This window comes from Somniosus microcephalus, chromosome 1, assembly GCF_052327205.1.
Source record: "Somniosus microcephalus isolate GS21.2 chromosome 1, FLI_Smic_1.0, whole genome shotgun sequence".
NCBI classification, from domain to species: Eukaryota; Metazoa; Chordata; class Chondrichthyes; order Squaliformes; family Somniosidae; genus Somniosus; species Somniosus microcephalus.
Genome location: NC_140987.1, coordinates 191972842 through 191989701, shown reverse-complemented (window position 1 = coordinate 191989701; position 16860 = coordinate 191972842). Strand labels below are relative to the sequence as shown.

Sequence of the window (16860 nt, the reverse complement as noted above, 5' to 3'; positions counted from 1 at the left end):
TCCCCAACACAAACATCACCAACCTTTGCCGCCATCACCTGATGCTGCACTGGACACGGCATCAACCCTTGACAAAATTGCTGGCCGGGAAGCCAGCGATGGCATCACCATGGCCAGACTTTCTTCACTTTGATGCTGTAAACCCTGGCTACCACATGATGCGCCAGGTTGACACCGTCCCACACCAGCACCGTGAAGCATCTTTTAATGTCCAAGCCATTCCATGCACACACATCACTATAGTGGGGTGGGGGAGGGGGGAGTTATGAATGAATAATCACTGGAACTCAGTAAAACACTTCTCAATGTGTGCTCAGATCTGTCCAATAAGGGGCACTTTTTGAAAAAGAGATTTCACTGTATGACAACACATTACCAGAAACTTCACATGGACATTGGCTAAACCTCTCAAGTGCCCACCCTTGTGTGCTGTTATTTGGTATGCTTGCAGTAGAATGAGGGCGAGTGTGAGGAGTGGCTAGTGAGACAGGGAAGTGATAAAGTAGATAGAGAGGGTTGGGTGGAGGTGCAAGGTAAGTTGGTGTTCTGGGGAGGTCTCTTCTGCCCTTGGAAGGGAAGAGAACCTCCCTGCGTACTGTGACTCCCTCCATAAACATATGGAGGGAGTCATTGGAGAGCCTGGATGCAAGAGTTCACCTTTGTGCGGTGATTGTCAGTGTTTGCAGCACCTTGATGCTGTCAAACACTGAAAAGTCAACTGTCAAAATAAAATTGTGCATGGTCCCTTTAAGGAAACCGGCAGATGACGCATCATCAAATGACGTCATGAGACCCGCTTCCTGTTAATTGGCTGGGATGTCCGCAGGGCGGGCTTAACAAGACCAATCAAGGGAAAATCACATCTGCAGAGCGGAGGCAGCTGGGGGCAGGACTGGAACCTGGAAACCAGCTGACCCGCCCCCATCCCGACACCGCTGAGAAAATCGCGGCCTTTGTGTCCTCCTTACAACTTGCTTTCCCACTTATCTTTGTATCATCAGCAAATTTGGCTACAGTACACACGGTCCCTTCATCCAAGTCATTAATATAGATTGGAAATAGTTGAGGCCCCAGCACTGATCCCTGTGGCACCCCGCTAGTTACAGTTTGCCAACCGGAAAATTACCCATTTATCCCGACTCTTTGTTTTCTGTTAGTTAACCAATCCTCTATCCATTCTAATATATTACCCCCAACCCCAGTAACCTTTTATGTGGCACCTTATTGATTGCCTTCTGGAAATCCAAATACACTACATCTACTGGTTCCCCTTTATCCACCCTGCTCGTTACACCCTCAAAGAACTCTAGTAAATTTATCAAACTTGATTTCCCTTTCATAAAACCATGTTGACTCTGCTTGATTGTATTATGATTTTCTAAATGTCCTGCTATTACTTCATTAATAATGGATTCCAGCATTTTCCCAATGACACAATTTAGCACACAATTTTGGTCCGAATTGCTGATTATCATAATTAGAACTTGCCTGGAGGAACTAAACCAAACACCTGCAGGCTTAGCATACAAGTGCTGATTAGATGCAATTTTTGTGGAGCAGTATACGTGGGCTCCTCGCACCCACTTTCACTGAAGGTGTGCAATGCGCTGCTTGGCACACAGTGGCATGTTTCAAGATGACTCAGGGACTGAGGGAGAGGGCACACAGGTTCTCGGACGCAGCACTGGAGGTCCTGGTGGAGGAGTTCCAGAGGAGGAGGGGTATGCTGTACCTCCAGGGGGGAAGGATGCCACATTACCCTCCTCTCTCTCATGTCCCTCTCTCCTGCAGCAGCTGGTGCTGCTCTACCTGGCCTCATGTCCTCTTCCCATTCCTCATCCAGGCCAAAGAGATTCTTAGCAAGATGCCCATGACCAAGGACTCCCTTTCTCCTGGTGACTCCTATAAGGTGGAGTAGCAAAGCAATTACAATTTTTAGGTGAAGTCCTCAGAGAATTTGCGGAATAAATGTTGCTAGAGTGTTGGTGAAGTCTTGACAAAGTGTGCCAGAAATCCTCTTGATGTGTTTCAAAGGTCCTCTTCACAGCAGCAAGTGAACATGAAATGGTGAGTATCCCTTTAAGTAGCGCTTGAAATCCACATCAACGACCTGTTTACTCCCAATCAGCTGGTCGTTGTTAGAAAAGGGCGTTAGGGCACGTGCTAGCCACCAAAATGCCGTGCAGCCCCCTTAATGAGCGCCAGCAGGCATTTTCAATGGCAATCAGCCCCTTAACGAGCTTCTGGGCAGCCATTCCTAACGCACGCTTCAACTCCTTTACCAAGATGGCATCCTGCATTAAACTTGGGCTAAACTGGCTTTTCAACTCAAAAGTATTGACCACCTCAGAGGCTCTTTAGCGTCTGAACGCTCAGCCGAAAATCACCCCTATAGTATCTAGAAAAATCTTATGCATAAAATTAATAGTTAACCTGAGCAAAATATATTTATATGGCTTCACTGCTAATAAAAGCTATCAATTTTATTTTAAGGTGGAACTCTCGCCTGTGAAATGAGCACTAATAATATGGGGATGCCTATAAAAGGAATTAACCTAATGTGCATAAATAGAAAGAAGACTTGCATTTATATTAATGGCCCAGAAATTCGGGTCCCCACGGGTGAGTACGCGCTGGGTACTCACCCGTAGGCCCAACAAAAGTGCCGGTTTTGTGCATGCACTGCGCATGTGCGGGAAACCGGAACTTCCGTTCCCTTAAAGGAAGGGGTTCACAGGTCGAACGCGTGCGCCGGAGAGGCAGCCCGTACGCCTGGAACTTCCGTTTTTTCTGCAGCTTTCTCCGGGAGGTTAAGTTTCCAGGAGCTACGCTTCTAAAAAGCAGTCGTAAGGCCTGCTTTTAACAAGGTAAGTGGTGAATTAAGTAAAATTAAAACATTTTTCCCACAGGTTTATTATTTTTAAATACTTTAAAGGTAAGTTTATTTTTAGCCCCGTTAGAAACTGTAATTAATTTTTTCAAAAATTTAAATTATTGTTTAAAAGTTATTTTATGTAATTTATAGTTATTTTAAAAATGTGATTTTTTTTAAACATTTATTTGAAGTTTTAGTTATGTTTTGAGGCTGATTTGTATTTATAGTTTTGACAGCTCTTCCTGTCAAATTTATGAATGGGCATTCCCTGCTACCATTGGCTCTCCATGGCCCACGTGATCCCAGGGGACGCTTCGAACTAACTGCGCCCCTGGGATACGCAAGTATTGGGCACCGGCAGTTGGAGCAGGCCCAGGATCAGAATCCCACGCAGGCCCACAGCACAACGGCCGGCGCACAAGGGAATTGTAGGTCGGAGGCTTGCACCCGCGGGAAGCCTCTGACCCGAATTTTTGGGCCATAGTGTCTTTCACGACCTCACGACATCCCAAAGGGCTTTTCAGCCAGTGAAGTATTTTTGAATTGTAGTCACTGTTGTAATGTAGGAAACATGGCAGCCAATTTGCACACAGCAAGGTCCCATAAACAGCAATGCGATAATGATCATATAATCTGTTTTAGGTGTTGGTTGAGGGATAAATATTCTTTGAATAGTACCATGGGATCTTTTACGTATACCTACAAGGGCAGTTGGTTTAACATCTCATTTGAAACCTCTGTCAGTGCAGCACTCACTCAGTATTGCATTGAAGTGTCAGCCTAGATTTTGTGCAGAACCAACAACTTTCTGACTCAGAGGCGAGAGTGCTACCTCTGAGCGAACAGCTGACAGTATTTGACTGGTATGGTATCAGGGATTTTACAGCCTTAATTAACCAGGGTCTATAGGGACATTTACACATGATATATTGGATGAGCATTTGAAATGCCATAGCATACAAGGCTACGGGCCAAATGCTGGAATATGGGATTAGATTAGACAGGGCTTGATGGCCGGCATGGACACGATGGGCCGAAGGGCCTCTATCCGTGCTGTATTACTCTATGACTCTATGACTCTATATCTCTATATTTAATTCTTGGATATTGCATATCAAAATGAAATCATTCAAAAGCATTTTACTAAAATGCAAACTTTCCCATTTTCTAACTGCTAAGTTACTCAAAAAAGGGGATATTTATTTGAACATGATGGAGGGGAATTTTAACATGGATGAGCAGGTGGGATTGGGTGCGGGTGGGGGGTTAAATCGGGCAAAATTCCGATTGTGTTGGGAAGCCGGCTCCAACCTGCCGACTTCCGCATTTCACTGCAGAGTGTAGGCTTGAGAAGTCAGAGTGAGGGGGTTAAGGCGATACACGCCAACAGGATGTAGGTGAATGTGGCACTGTACTCACCTTTCCTGCCCTGCTTCGATCATTAAACCGCTTCCTGCATTGAATACAGGAGCGTGGCAGCATGCTCCTGCTGCTGACCTCCTAGCCAACCTAACCACGCCTTCTTTGTGTCACCTGCAGGCTTCTTCCTCTCGTCACTAGGGAAGAGTATCTCCCACCGGGCCCCTACAGCCACCAACAGCACATCCAGGGGGGTGTCATTGAAGCGGGGCGCAGCCTTTGCATGTCTCGACCCTATACCAACAGCTCTGTGGCTCTCCATGGCAACTCCAAACTCCTTCAACTTGGATGTTTGGAATGTCCCTTTAAATACTGGAGTTGAAATCGCGTTGTGGGCGTTGTCATCATGCCCACTGATGATAATTGGACGCGAAACCCGGAAGTAAAATAACAATGACGTGGCTCAGTTAAAAAGCCACTGACAGACACGCTGCACTTACTTCCGGGTTTCCCACACGATATCGCCTCCCTCACCACCCCCTGCTCCCAACGCGTCTGCGCTTTAAAATCCAGCTTGATGTTCCAATAATTATTTTGGCCATCTTCTATTTGATAACTAAGCAGGTACTGGAGTTGGCTTGGGTGGTGCTAATATCATTTGTGTGCTGCTTGCTCAATAGGGCCAGTAATCTGATGGCCAGCTCCCCATATTGTCCTGTATGGTTGCTTGAGCCCTGCAATGTGTCCAGGTTGTCTCAATGCAGCCAGTGCAAAGAATTCAGGGAGCCTGTGCACAAACCACATGTAACACTCATTAAAGTCCCGAGAAAGATTTACATAACGCGACTTGAGTGCTTGAGCAGCGCTCCAGCTACAACACCTGTTTGGAACGGGTGCTGAAGGGGAGGTTCCAATACAATTGTTTTTTAAATCTCCTGCCACCATTGCCACTCCTTCCCCCCTCTGGCACGCCTGCTCCATGCCACCTTTGCCCCATTACCCTCCACCCGTACCAAAAAATCCTGCTGGCTAGCAGCCTTTGACTGACTGCTGGCACCTGATACTATGGTCCCTGCTCCAAGCACATCATAAGTGACATGCCTAGAGCACCAGAAAAAGACTGAAATGAGCTGACCTTGCTTAATCCGTCGTGACAGCTACATACTGCGCAAAAGCAGCTTGCTCAGATTTTTCTTCTGATTTCTCTCCTGCCAGATGGCCTGATTGAGATCAAGAACTCACAAATGGGAAGTGAAAGGGAGAACCTGCATCTTTCCACCTTTATGCCACAGACTGCGCAATAAGCTACTGCACTATGAGGCCCTCTAATAAATTCATTTTTATACTAAAATGTTCTTTACATGCTGAGCACATATTCTGTATACAAAATCTGAAAATCAAAACAGGAGTGCTTTGCTTTAGACAACATCTTATTGCTTTTTGCAACAACTCAGAATGAAAATGGTTTTACATTAGCTTGTCACTGTGTATGGTAATCCTGTAAAGGAAGATGTTGCTTCAGTATTACTGAACTAATTTGTTACACAGGTACTCTCAACTTCCGCTGCATAACTGTTTATTAATAGATATATTTTGTGGCTTTCCTCGACAATTTTAAAGTTCTTATGATAGTGAATTCAGATGCTGGCACTTGAAAGCCGAACTGATTTGCTTTAGGAGCACTCTAATCACTGCACAGCACTCCCCCAAAACACCATTATTAATATAATTCCATTCCAGGACCAGTCCTAGAGTCAAAGTCATTACTAGAACAATTCCTCAGCTAATTATCAGACACATCCTACTTTGCATCAAAAGTCTCTAATTTTGTGTGATGTAGCAGAAAGTCAATTATCCAAATGTCAATTATTTGCACTACTCAGTCATTTGAATACCCTAAAGTGCTTTATTCTCCTCTTTATTTCAGAGGAACACATTACATTGCAACCACATGTACACCTACATTTTTTTACATGTTGGGTAGCAGTACAACAGGATGCAACAATACAAATGTCGCAAGTATAATTTCTGCAAGTCTTTCTGTCTCCCAGCAACCACTAGGATCGAATTTGTGAACATCTGTGCTTAATACAGTTTCTCACAGTGCACCCTGTAGTTATGTCATGTAATATACAAAGATAAACAACATGTAGCATGCTAACATTATTTGACCTAGAATTTGAAAATGTGAAATCCATTCATTCTCATACACTCTATGATTCTAAAATTTGGAGCCTGTTGTATTTCATGCTCATTTCTCAAGATTCTAGCAATGGATTCAAACGGTGGACAAAGTGGATCAAAAAGCTGCCCCTGTATTAAAGTTCTAATTTTACACACCTTTATATTAGTATCGTTTTTAAATGTGATTATTTTATTATGCTGTTGACATCTAAGGACTGAATTTACAAATATGCGCTTCTGACAAGAAGTCTCTCCTGCACCACGAGCATTTAGAGAATTGGCCTTCTGGTATAAGAACATCAATATTAAACCAACCTTTACTTTCTATCATACCAACAGGACACCTAATTCAGACATTTTGAACCTTTCCGTGGTGCCCATTTGGAATATTGGCAGTCTGCTAGACTCCTGGATGTGTGGCTCTGTCGAACATTGAATAACAGTAAATCTGGGAATTTAAATCCAAAGCAAACTCCTATCTTGGAGAGATGGGGGAATTATCTTATAGAGAAGCTACTGTTTTCTGTCGATTAAGAATATTGGCTGGGATTTTAACCCCCCCACCCCCACCCCTCCTCGCCCAGTGAGAATGATGCGTGGGAGGGGATAGAATTTGAAAATTCTAGTTCTTGGCTCCAATCCACCGTGTTCCCAGCCGCCATAAAGTTTATGACCAGAAGGAGCGGGTGCTGTGAGAGCACAGCAAGATAAATAGCGTGGCGGCAGAGGAGGCCCAAGACCAGAAGGAGCGGGAGCTGTGAGAGCACAGCAAGATAAATAGCGCGGCGGCAGAGGAGGCCCAAGACCAGAAGGAGCGGGAGCTGTGAGAGCACAGCAAGATAAATAGCGCGGCGGCAGAGGAGGCCCAAGACCAGAAGGAGCGGGAGCTGTGCGAGAGCGGAGCGGGATATAAAGCACGGTGGCAGAGGAGGCCCGAGACCAGAAGGAACGGGAGCTGTGAGAGCACAGCAAGATAAATAGCGCGGCGGCAGAGGAGGCCCGAGACCAGAAGGAGCGGGAGCTGTGATAGCACAGCAAGATAAATAGCGCGGCGGCAGAGGAGGCCCGAGACCAGAAGGAGCGGGAGCTGTGCGAGAGCGGAGTGGGATATAAAGCACGGTGGCAGAGGAGGCCCGAGACCAGAAGCAGCAGGAGCTGAGCAAGATATAAAGCGCGAGCGTCAGGGAAAGAGGTAAAAAACACCTAAAGTGACGTCAGCACAATCAAAGGAGCTGATTGGTGACTAGCTAGTGAGTGTTTTTTTTCTTCAGATTGGATTAGGGACAAGTCTTAAGTTTATTTCTGGTAAGTTTAGATAGTAGTCTAATAAAGAGGCATTTAATTTTTTTTCCCAGCGTTTTAGTGCTTAGTGCAAGTTAGTGTGCAGAAAAAGAAAAAAAAACTGACAACAAATTAGAAAGTAGACATAAATAATCTAGACTAAGATATGGCAGAGCAGGTTGTGTGTCTGGACTGCAGTATGTGGACAGCGATACTGTCCCGAGCGAACATATCTGCAGCAGATGTCTCCATCTCGAATCTCTCCAGCTCAGAGTCATTGAGCGGAAGTGAGTTGGAGACACTCCGACGCATAAGGGAGGGGGAGCAGTATCTGGACAGTTTGCTGCACACCGCAGGCACATCTCGTAGAGAGGTGCACGTTCAGAACGGGGTTGGTGTGACTGATAGTGTAAGGGGAACAAAAATGCAAAAAATAGCACAGATCCTGGCGAATGAAAGAGATACAAAGAACAACAAAGGATGACAAGCAGATAGTAAGAGCTACAAAAAGGGAGTATGAAAAGAAATTTGCAAGGGATATCAAAATCAACACTTTTTTTTACAATTATATTAGAAAAAGAGGGTGGTCAGGAGCAATGTGGGCCCCTTAAAAACTGATGATATTGTCAATGGAAATAAGGAAATGGCAGACATGTTGAATATTTACTTTGTGTCAGTATTTACAGTAGAGGAAGAGGTCAGCATGCTGGAAATCCCAAGGAAACTAATATTGAATCAGGGACAGGGACACAATAAAATTAATGTAAGCAAAATAACAGTAATGAAGAAAATAATGGCACTAACGAGTGACAAATCCCCAGGACCAGGTGGCTTCCATCCCAGGGTTTTATAGGAAGTAGGTGAGAACATCGCAGATGCCCTAACTATAATCTTCTAAAGTTCCCTCGATTCAGGAACCGTTCCCTTAGATTGGAAAATTGTCCACGTCATTCTGCTATTTAAGAATGGTGAGAGAGGGAAACCAGGGAATTATAGACCAGTTAGCCTAACATCTGTTGTCAGGAAATTACTAGAGTCTATAATTAAGGATAGGGTGACCGTGAAAATTTTCAGCTGATCAGAGAGAGCCAGCATGGATTTGTAAAGGGTAGGTCATGCCTAACGAACCTGATTGAATTTTTTGAAGAGGTGACTAAAGTAGTAGACAGGGGAATGTCTATGGATGTTATTTATATGGACTTCCAGAAGATATTTGATGAAGTCCCTCATAAGAGACTGTTAACTAAAGTTGAAGTCCATGGAATTGAAGGGAAATTATTGACCTGTTTAGGAAATTGGCTGAGTGGCAGGAGACTAGGGATAATGTGCAGGTACTCTGAATGGCAGATGTGACTAGTGCTGTCCCGCAAAGATCTGTGTTGGGACCTCAACTATTCATTGGATTTATTAACGGCTTAGATGATGGGATAGAAAGCCACACATCCAAATTTGCCGATGACACAAAGGCATTGTAAGCAGTGTAGATGGAAGCATAAAATTACAAAGAGATATTGATAGATTAAGTGAATGGGCAAAACTGTGGCAAGTGGATTTCAATATAGGCAAATGTGAGGTCATCCACTTTGGACTTAAAATGGATAGAACAGGGTACTTTCTAAATGGAGAAAAGCTAAAAACAGTGGAGGTCCAAAGAGACTTGGAGGTCCAGGTACACAGATCATTAAAATGTCACGAAAAGGTACAAAAAATAATCAAAAAGGCTATTGGAATGCTGGCCTTTATATCTAGAGGACTAGAATACAAGGGGTTAGAAGTCATGCTCCAGCTGTACAAAGCCCTGGTTAGACCACACCTGGAGTACTGTGAGCAGTTCTGGGCACCACACCGTAGGAAGGATATAGTGGCATTGGAGGGTGTAAATAGTTGGGGCCCCAGCACCGATCCTTGTGGCACCCCACTAGTTACCATTTGCCAACCAGAAAATGACCCATTTATCCCGACTCTCTGCTTTCTGTTAGTTAGCCAATTCTCTATCCATGCTAATATTTTACCCCCAACTCTGTGAGCTCTTATCTTATGCAGTAACCTTTTATGTGGCACCTAGTCGAATGCCTTCTGGAAATCCAAATACACCACATCCACTGGTTCACCCTTGTCCACCCTGCTTGTTACATCCTCAAAGAGCTTCAGCAAATTTGTTAAACATGATTTCCCTTTCCTAAAACCAAGAAACACGTCTACATATAAAGGGTGGCAGATGTTTGGAACTCTCTTCCGCAAACGGCAATTGATGCTAGATCAATTGTTAATTTTAAATCTGAGATTGATAGATTTTTGTTAACCAAAGGTATTAAGGGATAAGGGGCAAAGGCGAGTATATAGAGTTTGGTCGCAAATCAGCCATGATCTCACTGAATGGTGGAACAGGCTCGAGGGCTAAATGGCCTTCTCCTATTCCTATGTTCCTATTTTCCTATGTATCATGCCATTGACAAGGCTCCTGCTAAAGGCAGGTGGGGCCTACTTAACATTCAAAAGTCGCAATCTGATAACATCATCGGCGCCGTGACATAATATTAACTTCACATCACGGGGAGACCCGCACTGCAGCCTGGTAGAAGAACCACGGCGGGAGGCGCCGATTGGCCAAGGTAAGTTTAATAAATGTGCTTCTTTTACAACTCCTTGTGGGCCAGGAGGAGCAGGAGTACTCCCCCAAGACCCTGCAAGCAGTTTTTGCCCCTCTCGATCACACTGGAACCAACCCCATCCCCTCCGATCACCTTCAGAGCCCTCCTCCCACTGTCTGCCGGGAACCGTGCCCATGTGTCTGTAGGTAGGAACTTCTGTTCACGGTATGAATAACGAACCTAATATATTATTTCAATGTCTTGCTGGTAATATTCTTTGTTTAAGATGTAACCTGTCCCAGAAGAAATTTTTTAAAAATCGAAAGAAAATTCACCCCTCTTTTTTTATCCGGGTGTTAATTTCATTGGTATGAATATCCTGGCCGGGAAATTAGAGCCGTTAGCGCCAGCCGTTAAGGCCAGTTTGGAAGAAAAAATGGCAGCCGGCTTGCTTCCGCCCACTTCCGGCGCAGAATGCGGCGGCCGGCATTTTGGACAGGTCGACAGTGCTGCCATTGCCTGCGCTCACTTTTGCATTTTAAAATGATTCAGATAGTGACGCCAACTTGTGTGCAACATCAGAATTGATGCATGATTTCGAATTTTGGGCATCGCTGCTCTTAATAACGCCCTCTCCAAACCATGCTCAGAAGAAGGTGTGTGCAGCAGTACAATGAAGCTACTGCCAGCTCTCCTTAAAGGGACAAACAGAACTTTCAGGTAAGTTTAGATTTTTGCTTTTGGACTGGTTTCTTTACATTTTATTGGAGTAGTGGCTTGGTGCAATACATTTAAAAAGTGTGCAGGGAGTGCTGCTGGACGTTTGCAAGGCTTTGGCTTTTAAAGGAAGGCCTCTGATAACACCACTTATTCTCAGTCATGGGGGCCCTAGTCGCAGTCCCCCTTTGGCTGCAGCATGACATGGAGATGGAGCAGAGGCAGCAAAAGGGACAAGCTGCTCGCAGAAGGAGGAGGTGGAGGAAGAGGAGCAAGCAGAAGGAAGGCGACAACCCAGACAGCCCCTTTCTAGCCAGGATAGAATCATTTGCCTGCGGTACCAGTGAACACCATCCCAATTCCCCTTTCAACATTTATCCTACACATTACCTTCCCTCTGTTATTGACCATCACAGCGTTCTCTTGGTCACAAAGCTGAAATAAAAGCCATCACAAAGCAAACTTTCCAATCCAACTTTATCCATATATGCATCCAATATTACATCAAAAAATCAACTAATCACCTTTGTGCATTCCCTTAATGAACTTCTTGCGTGTGTTTTTGCCTATCCTAGTGCTCCTATGCAGTGCTACCCCAGTGGCTGCAGCATGGCTGGTGGAAGGCTGCTGACTTTCAATGGGGACACTGCAGATGGCCTTGCAGGACGACCTCGAGAAACTGGTGGCTGGGAGTGTGAAATCGAGTGATGGTGTTTCTTCTTCTTCTTCGCTCTCCATTCCCTCTTCTTGTCGACTCACTGGCTGCGCAGGCTGGATTTCTTGGTTGTCTGAAATGAGGAAGGCACAAGGGTAGGGTTATGGTGAGGGAAGTGGGGGGAAGCAAGAGGTGCATGCTCACACCATGTGCATCAGCTTGTAAATCAGAAGAAATTGTGGGATGAGGTGGAAGTGGGATGTGAGAAGGAGGATAACATATGAGGATACCGGCATCTTGTATGCTTTCAGCCCCACTGCTGGCCAAGGGCTCAACCATGCTCCTGTCAAGAATGGCCAGCACCATCTCCTCCAAGGTGGTGAGGTGAAGCTAGGAATGTGAGGTGTGCCTCGTGTTTGGTAGAGATTGTTGGTAGGTCAGTGATTGGGGGGGGGTGCGGGGGTCATGCATTGAACAGTGTGTGAGGCTAGTGGTGCAGTTGGTAGGAGACGGTTTTTGAAGATGCATTCACTGACCTTGACCACTCGTCTGAGATCATGAAACTTCCTTGGGCACTGGAGTCAGGTCCTGGGACAACACAGTGACTGCCTCGGAGATCTGGTCCCACATCCTTCGTTCTGGAGGGCCTCCTGGCCCCTTGTGGGTAGACGACCTCTCTTCCAGTGTTGACCCGCTGCACAAAGCTTGAGTGCTACGTCCGAGATCCTGGGTGCTCTTCCCCTGGCCTGTTGAGCCATTTGTGTTGGTGCTGAAGCACTTTTAGAATTTTTGATCAGCAGAAAGCAGCTCACCTTTAGGAGGTACAAACTGCCTAGTGTTGAAGCAATTTTCCTTTTTTTTATTTGCAGAAGGCAGCTCAACTTTAGGAGCTGCAGACTGCCTTTAAGGGGAGCAGGCTAGCTTTAATTAAGCTAGCCTCACTCAAACAACGCGAACTTCGGCCTCCTGCAGAGCACACGTTTAGTGCTAGATTATGTGCTACAATCATGGTAATTAGCAGGCAGCCCGAAGTTGACGGGCTGCCTGTGCTTTTTTAACAAAGAGGCTGGAAAATTCAATACCGCCAAAAATCAGGCACGGGCACCGTGATCTGAGATATGCCTGTGCCCATTTTTGGGCAGTTTCGAATTTCCCAGCTTCTTTGTATTCAATGCTTTGACTTTCAAAGATAATGACAGACAAAAATGTCATGGCGTGGCTGGAAATAATGCTTTTAGGTAGTATCTTGCAGGGAGCTTGTGGTTGATTTTTCTACCTAAAGCGGGCTCTGATAGCAGGCCACAAGTGGAAATTAATGATATAAGATTTGATAAGAATCCACCCTGATCCGGAATGCACACTAATAGCCTTAGATAAAGCACACCTGTGAACCTTACTAAAACACTTAACAATCAACTCCTCAGTCTTCCATCTACAAAGCATCCATGAAGAGCTGGATGACTCCAGAAATTATTATACAGTCTTTAAAAATAAAAATGACAGTAACAGTAAGTGTTTGCTTGCAAAACTTATTTGATTAAATGTCTTAAATGCCATAATGGAATCCTTATAAACTGTCGTTCTCTAGGGGCTGGATTTTGCCAATGGGGAGCTTTTGGAGGAGAGACTCCCACTTGTTGGGTTTCAGTCCCACCTCCATCAACTTCTGGCCAATCCACGCTATTTTCCCTTGATTGACCTTGTTAAGCCCGCCCAGTGGGCTTAGCAGGCCAATTAAGGGAAAGCCGGTTACAGAGAACGTCAACATATGGGGCTAGATTTTCAGTATAGACAGTTTTGGGGCGCTAACCTTAGCGCCCGCCCGAAGTTAGCGCCCGCCCCAAAGTAGCGCCCCGTTGCCGGAAATTCAGTGGCTTCGCCCTAAGAGGTTGGTGGAGCGCTAAAAGAGGCGTTCCACTACTATCTTTAGGCGCTAAGCCGGCGGTGCAGAGCGCAACACCCGAGCTCGGGCGCAGCGCATGGCAGACACTCTGGTGCCAGTGAGCTCTTAAAGGGGAAGGGTGCATGTGTTTTGCAGAGTCTGGGGGAGAGGAGGAGGAGGAGGAGGAGGAGGTTGTTGTTGTTGTTGTTGTTGCCGGAAACATAAATACACCGTTCACAACAACACACTGGATCCTTCCACACAACACATGCAGACTGCCTTTTATAGTGCAGGAGGAGTGCCCTTTAATTTGCGCTCCCCAGGGTGTGTTGCGTTCCATTTTACAAACGCTCTGGACGCCAGCCGCACAATGGGGCGGTCCGACTGAAGTTTGGATTCGGGGCGGCCAAAGGGCGTTGCACGAGGATGTGACGTCATTTTCTGCGCGCGCATCCGGGCGGCCGCTAAACTTTGCGCCGGCGCTAACGGGCAACTTAATTTGGGGCGGGGCGCAAACAGCGCTGCGCCCGGGCGCTACACGCATAGCGCCCGAAAATCATTTCTCTTAAGGCGCTAACTGCTGGCGCAAGCAACTGAAAATCTAGCCCATGATGTTTAATCTGTCAAAAAAATTTTGACAGATGAATTGTCATTGTTTGAAAGCTCTGTGAAGCTGTCAAACACTGACATTCTCTGTAGTTTGATGAGCTCTTGAATTCAAGACCTCATCAAACCTTTTTCTTTTGTAGAAATTAGATGGTTGTTGCATTTGCAATGGCCATCTGTCATCTCTACCGTGGAGGTGCGAGACTCTCCGCATACCCACCGATTGAAACCTGCAGGAAGAAACAAAGGTAAGTACACTTTTTCTAACACTTTGCACTTACCTCAGATACTCACCTCTCCACACTTGCACTCATCACTCACCTCCACAGCGCACTTTTGGACCCCGCAGACCCCCGCAGACCCACTACTCGCCTTGGTGACCCTGGCGGGTTTCGGAGCCTTCAGGAAGCCCCCACCTGTGTGGGAAAAATGGGGATAATCCTCTTATCTGCCTGTTAACTATCTGTTAACAAGCAGTTAAGTGGCTGTAATCCCCGTCCCGCCTCCCTGCGCAGGACGGCTTTCTGCCTCCTGTCAAGATGGCACGGAGGCTGGTTGGGGGGTGGGTTGGGTACATATTTCTGTTCCAGGACCATGTTGAACTATTTAAATTATGGGGTTAATCATTAATTTTGTCAATGATCAAGGTATTGCAGTTACCTATGAAAGATCAGGGTCAATGGATCAGACAAAGAATTTTCTGATTAAGTGGGAAATTTTAACCCCCAAGGATGGGTGGCGGGTGAGGGTGGGGGGTGGTGCGGGGCGGGGGGGGGGGGGAGGTGGGGATGCAGGTGGGAGGTTAAAATTTTAAAAATGGCAAACCCAACCCCAACGTGCCTACTTTTGGTTTTAACGGAGGCGGGTTGGGGGGCGGGCAACTAATCTCTTCGGAGGTGGGTCCATCCTTAAAATATTTTAATAAGGCTGTTTACCTCAAATTTAACCTCTGTTTTAAATTTTATGCAGGCCAGCCAAGTTTCCCAGGCCTCCGGACATCCAGCAGCTGAAGGGAGGCGAGATGGAACACCACCCCGTGATTGGCTAACAACCCCCCCGTCAAGCTGATCAGCCAACCCCCCACCCCGCAATTGGCCAACCCCCTTCCGATGTCAGCTCCCCTCCCGATGCTCGGCCCCCTTCCGATGTCAGCTCCCCTCCTGATGCCCAATGCTCTCCTGTTGTCAGCTCCCCTCCCGATGCCCGACCCCCTTCCGATGTCTGATGCCCGACCCCCTTCCGATGTCTGATGCCCGACCCCCTTCCGATGTCTGATGCCCGACCCCCTTCCGATGTCAGCTTCCCTCCTGATGTCCGACCCGCTCCTGTTGTTAGCTCCCCTCCTGATGCCCAACCTCCTTCCGATGCCCAACCCCCTTCCGATGTCTGCTCCCCTCCCGATGTCCGACCCTCTTCTGTTGTCCGCTCTCCTCCCGATGTAAGCTCCTCTCCCATTCGGTTCTACTTCTGAAGTCAGCTCCCCTCCCGATGCCCGACCCCCTCCGGTTGTCAGCTCCCCTCCCGATGTCAACACTAAAGAATGCAGCTGTAAATCACCAGATAAAAAATTCTGTTTAAGGTAAGAAAAATGACCAAGTGGGATGACTTTATTTAGTCCATAAGACATCATTATTTAATGAGGTACATTTAATATAGATAATCTACCAAAATTGAGACATTTATTAAATTATGGATGAAGTAAAGGTCTTAAAACCGATAGGAAAACAGACTTATGTTGCCTTGCATTTTCAAAGGTTCGTCAGCCTTGTATTTTTCCCTTTGTTATTTATTGAGGAAGGCATTTCTGTTAAATGCATAAAACGTCATGTGTACTTAGCAGAGAAAGTTTGGTATGAAAACCTTGGAGAGATTTGGGCTACTTTGCTCTGTTATTATGCAAATATATGTCATCATTGAAGGAACAGAGTATTTGAGGTAGAGCAAATGGTTTACACAATATTTACTTACTTTACACAAGGATGTGGTACTGGTTTATTCCAAGGTTAAATGATTCTGGTGGTGTGATAGGTATATCTATTTTCTTAAGTGCACGGTAGTTAGTATAATCTGATACAAAAAGAATTCCAGCCTCTTCTGCAACTTTATAACTTTATTTGGCAATACTGAATCATTTCTGAATGTCCTTGATTTCAATATATAACCAATCTACAATAAGTAAAAGTATAAGCCACACCCGAGCCATATTCATTCCAGACATTTAACATGATTAAACGATAACTTACTTTGTCCATATTCAGGTCCTTATCTCAATCAGTGCTGCAGCTTTTTTTTTTAGTTATGTAAATGATAGTAGAGAGCCAGAATAGAACTAGTCTCTTTGCTAAATAATTTTTCTCTTAATAAACTTGTCAGTTTGGAGACTATTTATTGGCATATGAGGGATCGACGTCTTCTCTTGACTTCAATTTGTATAACTTTGAATTAATTTTCACTTTGTTAATAATCCTGCTCTTGCTTTCAGCTCAATCTGCTGTAAAGGACGAGCTTACAGCACAATGTTCAATAGACAATTAGCAACAGTTAGGCCCCAGTTCATATTGTACATGAGAACAACTACTTCAAATATATTATAAAGACCCACATGCCATTGATAGTAGTAGGTGGTAGGACTGTGTACAGAGGACCTGAATGGAACAGTCACAGTATGGGAGGGAGCTGCTAGAGAGGAGAGCACAATGGAGACTGGGTA

At 45.5% G+C, this 16860-nt stretch overlaps 1 protein-coding gene across 8 annotated transcripts in view; it reads right to left on the bottom strand.

Annotated features, from left to right (window-relative positions):
* arb2a (ARB2 cotranscriptional regulator A) overlaps positions 1-16860 on the bottom strand; it is an 846111-nt gene that overhangs the window by 78416 nt on the left and 750835 nt on the right. The window lies entirely within an intron of this gene.